The 13,235-nt window shown below is 35.8% G+C and overlaps 1 protein-coding gene across 1 annotated transcript in view; it reads right to left on the reverse strand.

Annotated features, from left to right (window-relative positions):
- The window catches only part of Col8a1 (collagen type VIII alpha 1 chain), a 128,025-nt gene that overhangs the window by 51,682 nt on the left and 63,108 nt on the right, over positions 1–13,235 (reverse strand). Inside the window, exon 2 of the mRNA XM_031364155.1 lies at positions 1,035–1,153. The gene's annotated coding sequence lies outside the window, so the exon portion shown is untranslated. The remainder of the gene's footprint in view (positions 1–1,034; positions 1,154–13,235) is intronic.

The raw sequence follows: 13,235 nt of genomic DNA on the forward strand, positions 1-13,235 counted from the left end.
TAACCAATAAGTCTTCCAATTATGAAATGAAAGCACACTGTAAAAAGTCATTGTGCTGTTAAATATTAGGAAACCTCAAGCCATGTGTCCAAAAGTTACACTTAAAACTAGGCAACCGTAATGAGCACAGGACGGTGTGGGTACTATGAGATAATGTCTACTTGTCAGAAATGGATGGTATGTTATGAACTTTTTTTTCCATCAAAGTTCAAAAGTTAATGATGTACTTTACATTTTTATTGCTTCTACTGAGACATCAATTAAAAAATAAAAGAGGTTCTGGCATGCTGTTATTACTTTTCACTGTGGATATATTGAATATCACATGTGAATAAAACCACATTTGCTATATCATGCTGTGTTTCAAACATCCTAGCCTGTCTTTGGGGAAAATTCAGTGCATATCACTTCAATCATCTGAAATGAATAATTTCTTCATTATAGCTCATAACTTCAAACTATAAAATATCAGCTGGAAAAAAATGGGCCCAATTAAGGGAAATATGATAATGGTAGAAAAACACATATAGACATGTCTGAGAGATGATAAGATTATTTTAATTTTCCCATTTGCACTGGAATTATTTATTTTACAAATCTCCAGTTCTTTTATTACTTAAAATCCTTTGCTGAATCATGAAAAGTAGCTTAAGTTAGCAATTTTTCCCCTGTACAATCTAGCTGCTAGCATCTGGTGGACACTTGGATACCTATTCAGATCCTATGGAAATGATTATTCTAAGAGTCTATTTCAACATGCCTGGACTTAAAAATCAGCTAGGCTCATACTCTGTATTTTACTGTAAGTTTATTTTTTTAATTCAATATTAGTGATGGTTTCAAGTCTTTTTCAGCAATGTAGATAGTATTGGAGACAGGACAATCACACTTGAAGAAAGACGGGGTACCTATCTGCTTAGTTGTTTATGTACTGCACAGCCACAAGTTTCTGCTTCACCAGTGGACCAGTCCATGACTGGGGCTCTCCCTCCCTCCCTTCCTCCATCCCTTCTTTCTCCCCTCCTCAAACTTACATTTAGGCTTGGCTGGCCAGTAAAATTGAGGACCAAAGTCCTTGCTTGATTCTTCTTGTAATACCCCTGGGGCTGGGTCCAGTCTCTTCACAGGGTTTGCTTGATTCAGAGAACAGCTTCTGAGGCAGAAAGATGAAGATGCTTTTATTCGATTGCATATAAAGTATTATTATCAAGCTTTTTTTCTGTACCATATAAGAAATTATATAGGACCCATCCCATATACACCAAGCTCAGACACTATTGTGGATGCCAGCAAGTTCTGGCTGACAGGAGCCTCATATAGCTGTCTCCTGAGAGGCTCTGCCAGTGCCTGACAAATACAGAAGTGGATGCTCTCAGCCATCCATTGGACTGAGCATAGGGTCCCTAGTGGAGGAACTAGAGAAAGGACCCAAAGAGCTGAAGGAGTTTGCAGCCCCATAGGAGGAACAACAATATGAACCAAGAGCTCCCAGGAACTAAACTACCAACCAGAGTACACATGGAGGGACCCATGGCTCCAGCTGCATATGTAGCAGAGGATGGTCTTGTGGGATATCAATGAGGCCTATGAAGGCTCAATGCCCCAGTGTAAGGGAATGCCAGGATAGGGAAGAGGGAATGGGTGGGTTAGTGAGCGGGGGGTGGGGGTGGGGATGAGATAGGGGGTTTTCGTAGGGGAAACTAGGAAAGGGGATAACATTTGAAATGTAAATAAAGTAAATATCTAATAAAAAAAGAAATGTATGAACACATACAAGTTTTAGGTGCACATTTAAGATCTAATAGAGATTCTAATATATTAATGAGATGGAGAGAACATGTGTTTTGCTTTTATTTAAACAAGTACATGTTAATTTTTATATAATATATTGCTATAGTTAAGATTTGGAATCTCTCCAGATGCCCATATGTTAAATGCCTCATTATTCCATGCTGTCATTGGGAGGTGGCAGAACATTTAAGAGGTGGGACCCACTGGGAGGTAGTTAGGTCATTAGGAGAGTCCTTTATTAGAAATGTTGAGACCCCCATGTCTCTGTTCTGTTTTTTTATTTATCACAAGGTGAGCATGCCTCCACTTCCACTAACCCTAACCCATAATATATACTATTACAGGCTCAAAACAATGGTCAAGAGCTCATGACCTGATACCTCCGAAATCATAAGCCAGAAACATTTATACTCTTTTAAAGTATTGATTACAGTGATACAGAGCTAACCTGTCCAAATAGACCATCCATCATGTGTCCTTGCTCTCATCATCACGTATTCAATTTCCAGCAATTCTATTCTTGTTGACACAGATTAGAGATAGTTTTGAAAGGACATGGACATTTGTTATAGAGAAAGCAAATGTATAAGGAAGTAATGCCTCAGAAAGTATAGTCTCCTTTAAGAAAAGTCAACTTTTGAAAGATACATTTTTCTCACCTCATTTGCATACCCCTTGAATTAGAATTTGTTCTTAGTTACTTGTCAAGTAGGGTGCGGTAGGCTTTTATTTGCTTAGATTTTCTTTTAATTTTGACACAACTCAAGCAGAGATACACACCTCATACATTGCCCCTTATTAGATGATTCACAAACCATGTGAGACTTTTCCCATTGAAGCTGAGTTTCAGAATTTCATTGCTTTTCCTAAGAGATGATCTCATTTGTTTTTATTGTGTTCCACAGAGATGTGCCTAGGAGATAGCTGTATTTGTTGTTGAGAAAAAAGATTTAAACAGAAACAACTTCAGAAGGTAGATCAAGATTTGAAAGCCAGCTTTTGTTGATTAAGAATCACGTGCTGAATTGGGTATCCATCTGATTTGTAGTTTTTGCAGTGAGTGGCACATTCTAGAAGAGTACTCTAATACTTTCTGTTATAAAACAGCCATTCCATATTTTATGCTTTCTAATATAGTATTCACTTATTATATGTTCGGCTCTTAAAAAATGTGACTAGTGCGACTAAGGAGACTTTAATCTTTATTTTGCCATTCCTAACATTATTGAAAAGAGACCTATAGTCTCTGGGTGTGAAACAAACGAAAGTATTCAGGATTCAAACACTGAGAGATGGGAGTGGATATCCCATCTATGCAGGCAATTTAAATCTCATCACATTTCAGTTTATTTTGGAATACTGAACTATAACCAAGGAAAAGTACTAAGCAAGAAATACTCAAACTTCTTTTTCTTCTCCACACAAAAATCATATGATTAAATGTATGGTCCAACATGCACTTATTAGATGAGTTTTCATTGACAGGAGTTTTAGGATGAAAGAGATAAGAATGAAGTTGCTGTAATAACAATGTCTAGTACTAATGGAGCTGAAGACAATAACATGATGTCTTTTCAAATATATTAATTGATAACTCCTTTGATTAAAATGTGTTTATTTATTGTGTATGGGCCTGAGTATTTGGATATGTACATTGTGTGGTCATGTGCCCATGATAGCCAGAAGACAATGTTGAATACTCCAAAAGTGGAGTTACAGTGTGTTTGTTCTAGACCACTCAAAGTGGCTACTGAAACCTGAATCCTGGTCTTCTGTAAGAGCAGCAAGTACTTCTAATTCCTAACTCCATTTCTCCAGCCTCATTCTTGGTTTTTATAAACAGATATTTTAAAATTTATTCTTTACAAATGAATTGCAAGGCATTAGAAACAGCCATAATGAAAAACTATACAAAAATATTATAAATAAAAATCATCATGGGCAAATTAAAAGATGAAGTGGAGGCAGCCTTAGTCCTTGAGAAACTTATACTCTGGAAGATTTTCACATGACCCCAATCCCTTACCTCTTCTATATGTCCCTTCCTATGAATTTGAGAACACTTATGGTGGCTTTGACCAATCTAGCACAGTAAAAGAGACATAGTACAGCTTTCTCATCCTTATTCCCTCTCTTCTTTCTTGTTATTCTCTTTATCATTATTTTGAGACAGTATCTCATATAGTTTGGACTTGTCTGGAACATATTATGTAGTTGAGGATGACACTGAACTCCCAATCCTTCCGTCTCTGTCCAGTTGCTGACATTACAGGAGTGTGGCATAATTTCTGAAGGTGGTTCGTAGAAGAACAAGGAGCATGCTGGCTATTGTCTTTTGGAGCCATGAACTTCTGACTAGGAAGTCTGACCACTTTCAGACCATACAGAGAACCCTTATGCTGGTCTTTCTTGCAGCTTACACTCTCAGCTAAGTTCAGCCTTTCTTTTGTTCCTTGCTCAGGGATACTTTCCCTGAGACCACCGTACGGTTGTACCCTTAATCATTTAAATCCCAGTTTGAATCTCACTTCCTCAGAGAGGCCTTTATTGCTCTGCTCTAAAACGCTCTACTCATTTTCATGTATCTTCTATCTTTAATTCATCAGTAGCAGTTAGAGGATGTTCTTCGTCCATTATGCATCATCTTCAGGTAAAGTCGGCCTTAACATGAACTTTTCTTCTCTTCCAGTCTTCCAGTAACTTTCCTTTCCGTTCTCTCCCCATCTACATTTCCTTCTCCAATCTCTCTCTCTCTCTCTCTCTCTCTCTCTCTCTCTCTCTCTTTCTTTTTTCTTTCTTTCTTTTCCCTTTGACATGGTTTCAGATAGCCCAGGCCAACCTTAAGTCCATCCAGCTGAGGATGACTTGAATTCCTCCTTCCTCTACCTCTCACATGCTGTGATTGCTGACATGGACCACGGTGCCACCTCCAGTTCCTTACCTAGGTGCAGGAAACTTGTCTCTTTTGTACTAAACCTTTCTTGTAACTAGAACTGGGCCTGCACATACTTAAGTATTTATAAATGCTTGTTAGACCCCTTATAAATAAACACATCTTGCAATTCTCAAATACAGAACTTAACAGGGCAAGAAAATCAGCACTTGAGATTTTAAACACTTTATTTTCCTTTTAAGCCAGAAATTTAAAACTCTATGGGCATTTTTCAAGGCTTTGATGGTTCTGATTAGAGTTAAGTACATTCCTTCAATTTGGAAGAAAGGAAAAACCCACAAACAAAATCACAGCAGCGTAAAATTTTTTCAGGAGCGTGATGAGAGCTCCCTTGTCAAATCACATACTTTTGAAACTGTATCGCCATTCAACATGCTCCTTGCTTTGAAATGAAGAATGTTTATCTCTCAGCAGTATTTCACTGCTGTGGAGCACGTGATTATTTACTGGGTAAGGAGCAAGTCTTAATAAAAGGACTTTCCTTTTATCACTATAAGTGTTGAAAACAATCTTTTTTAACTTTATTTTTTATGTTAATTTTTTGAGACTGGCTTAATTCAAGCATCTTGAATAAGTTGGGGTATTTACTGCATTTGTTAAGTGGAGTTAGAACTGTTCCCTGTGGTACCATTCATTCTGGGATGTAAGAGCTTTGTGGGTTGGGATTCAGTAACCAGGTATGATTATAAAATTCTATAGTACTGAGATTTAATTTTATAAAACCCATGATTATGTATAATGTGAATTGCTATTTATAGATGTATCATAATATTTCACAAAGTACATAGCATTCTCTCAGGCATCCATATATAGGTTTCAATACATATATCAATATAGTCTGTCCTAACCAGTTTTGAATTCCCAACATAAAGCAGGTTGATTATATTCTTATGGTTTATGAAGGAAGAGAGAATACATAAACGTGCTCTTTGGGCCAGTTTCTTGCCAATTATGTTATCTATCTATTCTCAACTGATCTTACAGCTATGCAACAAATGAATAAAGGCAGGGAGACAAAAGATTTATTATTTACACATTACTAAGGAAAAATTTGGTGAACAAGGAATCAGTAAAACAAAATTTCCCAGTTTTATCCCATCAACATAATCTAAGGCACTAAATATGAAGTTTTTTTTTTAAGGGATACTAAATATCACCTTACTGATACATGTTGTTATCAAGAGCATGATAAAGATCCACTGATCAATACTGCAATTGGATACAGTATTTCAACTGCATATTTGAGTTGTTTAGAAATCTATGGCCTTAGAAAAAATAAAAAGGGTTATTCTCCTTGAAGTTTCTGGAAGTGAGTCTTTCCTTTCTATCGAGAAATCTATTGATCTGGTCCATGGCTACATGTAATATCTGAAAGCAGAGAGAGACCATTTTCAATTTAATTAAGAGAAACTCAAGGTTGTATATTCTTTGGAAAAACTCTGTGAAATTCTTTTCTACTGGAATGGGATCAAACCTTAATTGACAAAGTAAGCCTTGGTGAATTGAAAAAAGAAACACATTTCCCAGGTCATATTAAGCCACCACTGTGGATCTGGATTGCCAAATAACTGGTTTTCTTTTAAGTGTAATTAGTGAGACACTCATTTCCTCTTGCTTATAAAATGAATCAATGATCTCATGACTCCACTTATAAGGTTCAAAGCAGGCAACATTAATTGATCTGGTACAACCTGAAAATATATACATCTCTAAAGTATATATGAAATGTTTGGATTTTATTAATTTGGAATGAGGACACAAGGAATGTAGAATCAACTACTCAAAAGGTGAATATACTTGAGAAATGGTGACTTTACTTTAGAAGGCTAGAGGAGAGGAGCTTGTGTGGTTGGGATTTAAAATTGGCCCTCACTACAATTCAAGAGGTGATGTCTGATAGTCTCTCAGATTTTTTTTTTTTTTTTTTTTTTTTTTTTTTTTTTACTGTAGGTGCACCTGTCAATCATTCTTGCAATATATTATTTCTCATGAGCATTTCATCTTTATTGAGAAATAAGGAAGGCACTAGCTTTCTTTTTCAGTAAGGAGAACAATGGTATGAGCCTTCAAATAGGCTATAATAGTAAGAATATAATGATGATTCAGATAGGCCAGAGGCCATCCAATAACAGATGGAAAAACAAATATTATGTGTTTCTAGCTGTAAATAGTCAAGAAGAACCAGATATGAAGTCTTCTTTTACTGATCTAGACATTTGGCAATATAGAACAAACCTTAAACTGAACCAAAATATAAAAACTATATAGCTTTTTTTTGCTTGAGATAATTGTATTACAATACCTTTGCATTAATATCATCTCATTACTTGCATTATGATCAGTTAACATAGCCGTCTAGGTAATAATTGATTTGGTAATCAGTTCATTAAGTACAATATTTTACTTACAATAATCTATTAAACAATTTGTTTTCAAAGTTAAAAGTCTAATTGATTCTTGTGCCTTCAAAACATATGTGAAAAACTTCAAGTTTATCTTTTACTTGTTCTGTGAAATAACCATGAATAAGACCAGGGTTGGAAGAAGCATGAAGGAGAGAAAAATACTTTCTGTGATCTTGGGACAGGATCAAGATTTTGAAACATTCTAGGAAGAACAGGATGAGAACCAGACTCCAGACATCAAAGCGTGATTGAGGTCCAAGTTTGTGCGGTCATCCTGACTTCAGTATTATTGACAATAGTTTTTTGTTTTCTTCTTCTTTGAATGCGATAATTCTTTCATCCCCTCAACAATTAAACCAAATTTTACCTTAGATCAAGGTAAAATCTAAGGTAAAATCGTATTTATAATGTTTTCCTAAAAATTAGTCACAAATGAAGTTTTACTAAGCAATACTAGTAAGAGCTACTATTTATTAAGATGTCTTATGTCTAATAAGTATACTTTAAACATGTATGATTCACACTTCTACAATATAGCAGCATTCTTACATTTAAGGTCATTTTAAAAATATTTTTAAGATCTTAAAGCATGTACATACATTTTTAAGATTTACCTTTTTAGTATTTTAATTATGAATATGTATATATACTTACATATATATGCATATGTGTGCACATGTGTACAAACACATGTGTGTGTCTGTGTCTATATAATTACAGATATGTGTGGATGCATAAATATGTATACATGCATGCATGTAAATGTGTCTGTGCATGCATGTCGATGTATGGGTTATGCATGTGAGTGCAGGTACTCATGTAGATTCAAGGAGTTAGTTATTCCTAACACTGGAGTTCTAGGTGGTTGTGAACACCCACAGTGGGTTCTGGAAGCAGGACCCTGATGCTTTGGAAGGGTAGGACATACTTTTATCAAAGAATCATTTCTCTAGCTTTTGATAGAATGCATTTTAAAGACAGCAGTTATGATTTGTTTCATAGCTGGTGCCTAGAAAATATTTTTTAGATTATGTAAAAATGTCATTTCTTGTGCTTATCTTGAGGGATGGATTTCTATTAGTCATTTTGTCCTTTGAAAAAATACAACTTTGAAGATCCCTAAGGGAAAAATGGAATTTTCAACCCAACAGGCAATGTAGATTGACTCATCTCTGTCTTTTTGGGTCAGTGAGGATGACCAATAGATAAAAGGGGAAATTGGAGGGCATTTTTACAGGAATTGGTGGGAAGGTAAAAATACTAATTATGGTAAAAATAACCAAAGAAATAAGACATCCAGGATGCTATGAATTTATTGTCTTCATTGGGGTACATGAAATGCAACATCCTCGTGTGATAGTGGATATTGACTACCAGTGCTCTAAACTGAGTATCCAGAAAGATGGCGCCTACACATTAAAAATAGGAAAGTCATGCTTGGGGGTGAACCGTTAAACAAATGCTACCCTGTTTGTTTTGTCATTTTCAATTTCTAACTTGATTTATTAGCCTTTCCATTGCTTGGCTGGACCCTGCTTACACTGTTCAATGCTCTTTGATCCTCAACAGTGATTATGGCTTTGTTGTACCACACATAGGAGAGCCAGGGGATTTAAAAGACTCTTCTTCACCCAGAGTTCATTCTTTACAACCTTGATGAATTACACAATAATACTTTTTTTTGAAAATCCACTCATACCAGGAAACATTTTTTTTTTCCAAACGCAGTCACACCTGCACATGTGTACATAATGTTGTATAAAGTAAATGTAACAGACTGCACACCTTGCTCCTAGGAGCTCACAATAAAAACCAGACAACTGTTGTAGGGAAAACTTTAGGCAAACAGGTGTGCAGCTGTGTAAACAGAGTAACAGAATCAATTAAAGGATTTGCTACAAAGTGCTAGTACTGGGTGCTGTTTTTATGCTGAAACTGAAGCCAGTGAACTTCTCAGCCTGCAGTAAGCTTGGTGTAGTCTTTGTGGTGGTAAGAAAGGAAAGGCTGACAGGGAGGGAAAGAAGTTTCCCTCTGAAGGAGAGAACAGAGAACTTCCCAGTCCCCAGTGGAAGGGTTCATGTACTGCTACTTTGCTCTCCACCCACTATTTTCTAAGGGTCTTGGTTGTGACCAGCCTGCTGAAGGAAAATGAAAATGTATTAAGCAGTGTACAGCCTGCCAGAGAGATTTCATAAGCCTTCTTTCTTTCCATTGGAAACCAGGCTAAAAAAAAAAAATAAAAGCCAGAATGTATTATAATTGTACATTCCACTTATAACCAATGGGCAGATGCCAGTTGATTTTCCAAGGAAATGATTACTTTGGGTAAGGTTGTTCTCAGGGGCAATGCCACTCCATTCTCCAGCTTTCACTGTGTTTGACAGAAATGGACCCAGCTTGGAGCAAATTCCTGCAGGTTTCTGCTTCAGCCACCCAAGGCTGATGGCTATCTTTCTTCTTGTAAATACATCCAGATAGGGAATTTAAAAACCTCCCCAGGAATCCTTTCCAGGGTTTGTAAAGCCTTTGCTGCCAGTAAAATCTTTCCATCTAACTTAAATTCCTTTGTTTATAATTTCTATTTATTTCTTCTTCTTTTGTCATAGAGAGGACACCACAACTCCCCACTCCACCTCCAGTGATTTCTCTAAAGACAGATGTGAAACACAGCTCAGGCCCCTCCCACAGACTTTCATGGCTTCTGCTTTACCTGTCAGCCATTTATCATCTTTCTTTGCTCTTCCCAACTTTGGCCTCTAGATTTTGTTACTCATTCATTCATTCATTCATTCATTCATTACTCTATTAGATAACTTACTGAAGTGTCCTTAAAATTGTTGTTTCATTGTTGATTTAATGAGCTTTATTCTACAAATATTGACATGTCAATATATTCAATTTCTCTAATCCCTGCCAGGCTTTAATTGATTAGGTCTTATAAAACTAAAGAACTCTGGAACTTATGCTTCTTTGGAATGGGCGAGATGACTGTCTCAAGATGTGGATGCATACTTACTAGCTCTTAACAATTTGAGTAATTCACCTCTAAACATAAAGATGATTTCTCCTGTAATAACCTCCAAATTACAACTTAAGTTTCTCTACTAAGGAATATTTAAATACTTTTAATATATCTTTCAAATATATATATATATATATGTATATATATATATAATTTTGGTCATATGGTAAATATATTTACAGTTTGTTTTTGCATATGCTATATTTTTTTTAAATTATTGCCTGAATGGTTTTGCAAGGTCACTTATACCAAATAGGTAGGTTTTGTTTTATTTTGTCTTCTTTTGTTTGTTTTTTTGATCAAGTAGCTTTTGGGCAAGGAGGATAGAAGGCTCCAAACCTGCAGTTACAAATCTTCTCCATCAACATGGAAATGTTTCCTGCCTTGCATGCCCTGGGATTTTTCAAGTACATACTAACAAAATCTTTTGAGATTACGATGGTACACAAATTTCCTTTTATTTCCCAAATGTATATACTATAGGATATATATGTATATATATATATATATGTATATACATGTGTATATATGTATATGTGTGTATATGTATATATGTATATATATAATCTATCTATCTATCTATCTATCTATCTATCTATCTACCTATCTATCTATCTACAATATTGAAGGAGGGCTTTGAAAGCAGTCACTGAATGCAATTTTTTGGAGGGCTGATCTTTCCTTTTGCAATGATCTAGTAAGTGCCAATTTTCTCCTTTACCCTTATAGCTTGGGAACGTCTTTCAAGTTCATGGCTTCTTTTTCTTTATTATTGCTACACATGCACGCACATACACAATACAATACAACCTGTTTGATTTCATTTCAGGTTGGTTGCTTCTATATATGCTTATCCAATACCATTTGCTATTAGATAGTCAATGGGGGGTCTTCCATTCTTATTCATCTATGTGCTCTGTAATCACCAAGAAAGCAAGAAGTCCTAGAAATGGAGGCTGAGGAGCTTCATATGCAGATCTTCCCATTCACTTTTGTTTCTCAGAAACTCTCTACTATCCTTTAAAGTTCTTCACTTAAAGGATTCCCCCTCATTTTGGTTTTGATTCCAAACACACCGCTTGCCTCTTCTTAGTCACAGTTTAGCCAGATCTTAGGTTTTGGACACATAGCTTGTTCATTCATTTTCTCCACTCAATAAGCACGGAAGCAGCTCATTCTACTACAAGAAAGCATTCACACGTGGCTCAGGGAGTCAGCAAAGACTGTTTGAACCTAGATTGTTTCGTTAATTTGGGTTTTAATTGGTATCAACTTGTATGTGTATATGAATATAGCTCCCTTGAAACTCCCTTTTGAGGACCTATGTGTCATTACAATCCTTAAGTAACTTTATTGCCTTAAAGAAAATTTCAAGTTAGCAGGGAGCTCATATAAGAAAACTACTCATGATAATACAATGCATGGGAATCATAAAATTGATATGTGGAACAGTACGTGTAAGAGTCTATGCCTTTCTTGTATTTTCCTCTCCTGAAAATTCTCTACCTGTCATTGAGCATTAGAAGTCCATACAAACTATACTCAATTAACTTGCTTCCTTTGCCATGGTAGTGGCAGAGAAGTAGAGAGAGCATCTTTTGTACAATGTATGGAAGCATCACCTGTCAATAAAATGCTGTTGGCCTGTTAGCTTATGCATGAAATAGAGAGTAATAGGTGGAAGTTCCAGTACAGACAGAAGATTTCTGGAATAGAGTCAGACGCAGGGAAGATATGCCCCAACTCTGAGGAAGACGGACACATGAAACTGAAAGAAAGGTTATGAGCCATGTGGCATGACTCATACTAGTTAAAAAAAAGACAAAATGAGTTATGAGCTACAGAAATGAGTCAAAGCCTAGGCATTTATTCATATATAAGAAGTCTCAGAGTTGTTATTTCAGGGAACATGGGCATGGGTGAAAAAAATGATTATAGAGAAGTTTCTGCTGGTTCATAATATGCAGTGTCAGGAAAATAGCAAGGGGCCAGTGATATATTTCAGTGAGTAAAGGGACTTTCCACTAAATTTAAAGACTAAAATTCAACCCATAGAATGCCCATGATAGAAAAGAGAACTAACTCCTATCTTTTGTTCCTTGAATTCACACATGCATCATGGCATCTGTACCATGACATGTGGATTTCCTATATACACACATATGTATATATATGTATACATATATAATGTTATATTTAATATATAATGGAATATATGGTATAGTATATATTATATACATATATGTATAAGTATATAATATATGTATGTATACACATATAATATATGTATATATTATGTATAAATGTATGCACATATAAATATGTATGAAAATGTAAAGAAATTCTGTGACACAGCAGATTTAACTGGATGTTCTTTAAGCAATCCCTGTATATTTACAAGTGTATCCCTAGGCTTAAGGATAATTTTGGTCCTACTGACGTTTGTGCAACCAATTGTCAAAGATAGGCCTGTCTCTGAGAAATAGGTGTTTATGATTCTAGTGATAAAGACTAATAATGGGGATATATGCAAATTAATGCCAAAGTTGATCTGGCTTAAAGCAAATGTCAACTTGGAGGACCCAGTAAGTGAGCATAGGCAGAAATGGCAAGTGATGCTCAGATGGCTGTTCCTTTACATGGATGAATGATGTCAATGAGGAGAATATTTGATTTTCCCTAAGTGCTGAAGTTTATTTGGGAACTGTATCACTTAATCAAGGCTTCAGATAAATATCTTCATTTTTAAAAGAAAAATTATCCATTGAGTTAGCTTACAAAGCAACAGACTTTCTTGTAGGGTTTCCATGGATATTCTGTACTGGTTTATGCTCTGCTTTTCCCCTGGATTCACTGCTTCCCACCATTCCCCCACTCCATCCTGTCACCTCATTATCCACTACATCTCCTGACATTTTGTTTCATTGCCTTTCTTCCCACATGTCCTTACCTGCCACATGGGTCCCTTTCTTATTGCCTGGCCTTTACTCAATAAAGAACATTTCCTATTTGTTACCCAAAACAGAGTTGTGATGGCTTTCCTAAGACCAGTTACCCTACCAGC

The sequence above is a fragment of the Mastomys coucha genome, unplaced genomic scaffold (assembly GCF_008632895.1).
Source record: "Mastomys coucha isolate ucsf_1 unplaced genomic scaffold, UCSF_Mcou_1 pScaffold12, whole genome shotgun sequence".
NCBI classification, from domain to species: Eukaryota; Metazoa; Chordata; class Mammalia; order Rodentia; family Muridae; genus Mastomys; species Mastomys coucha.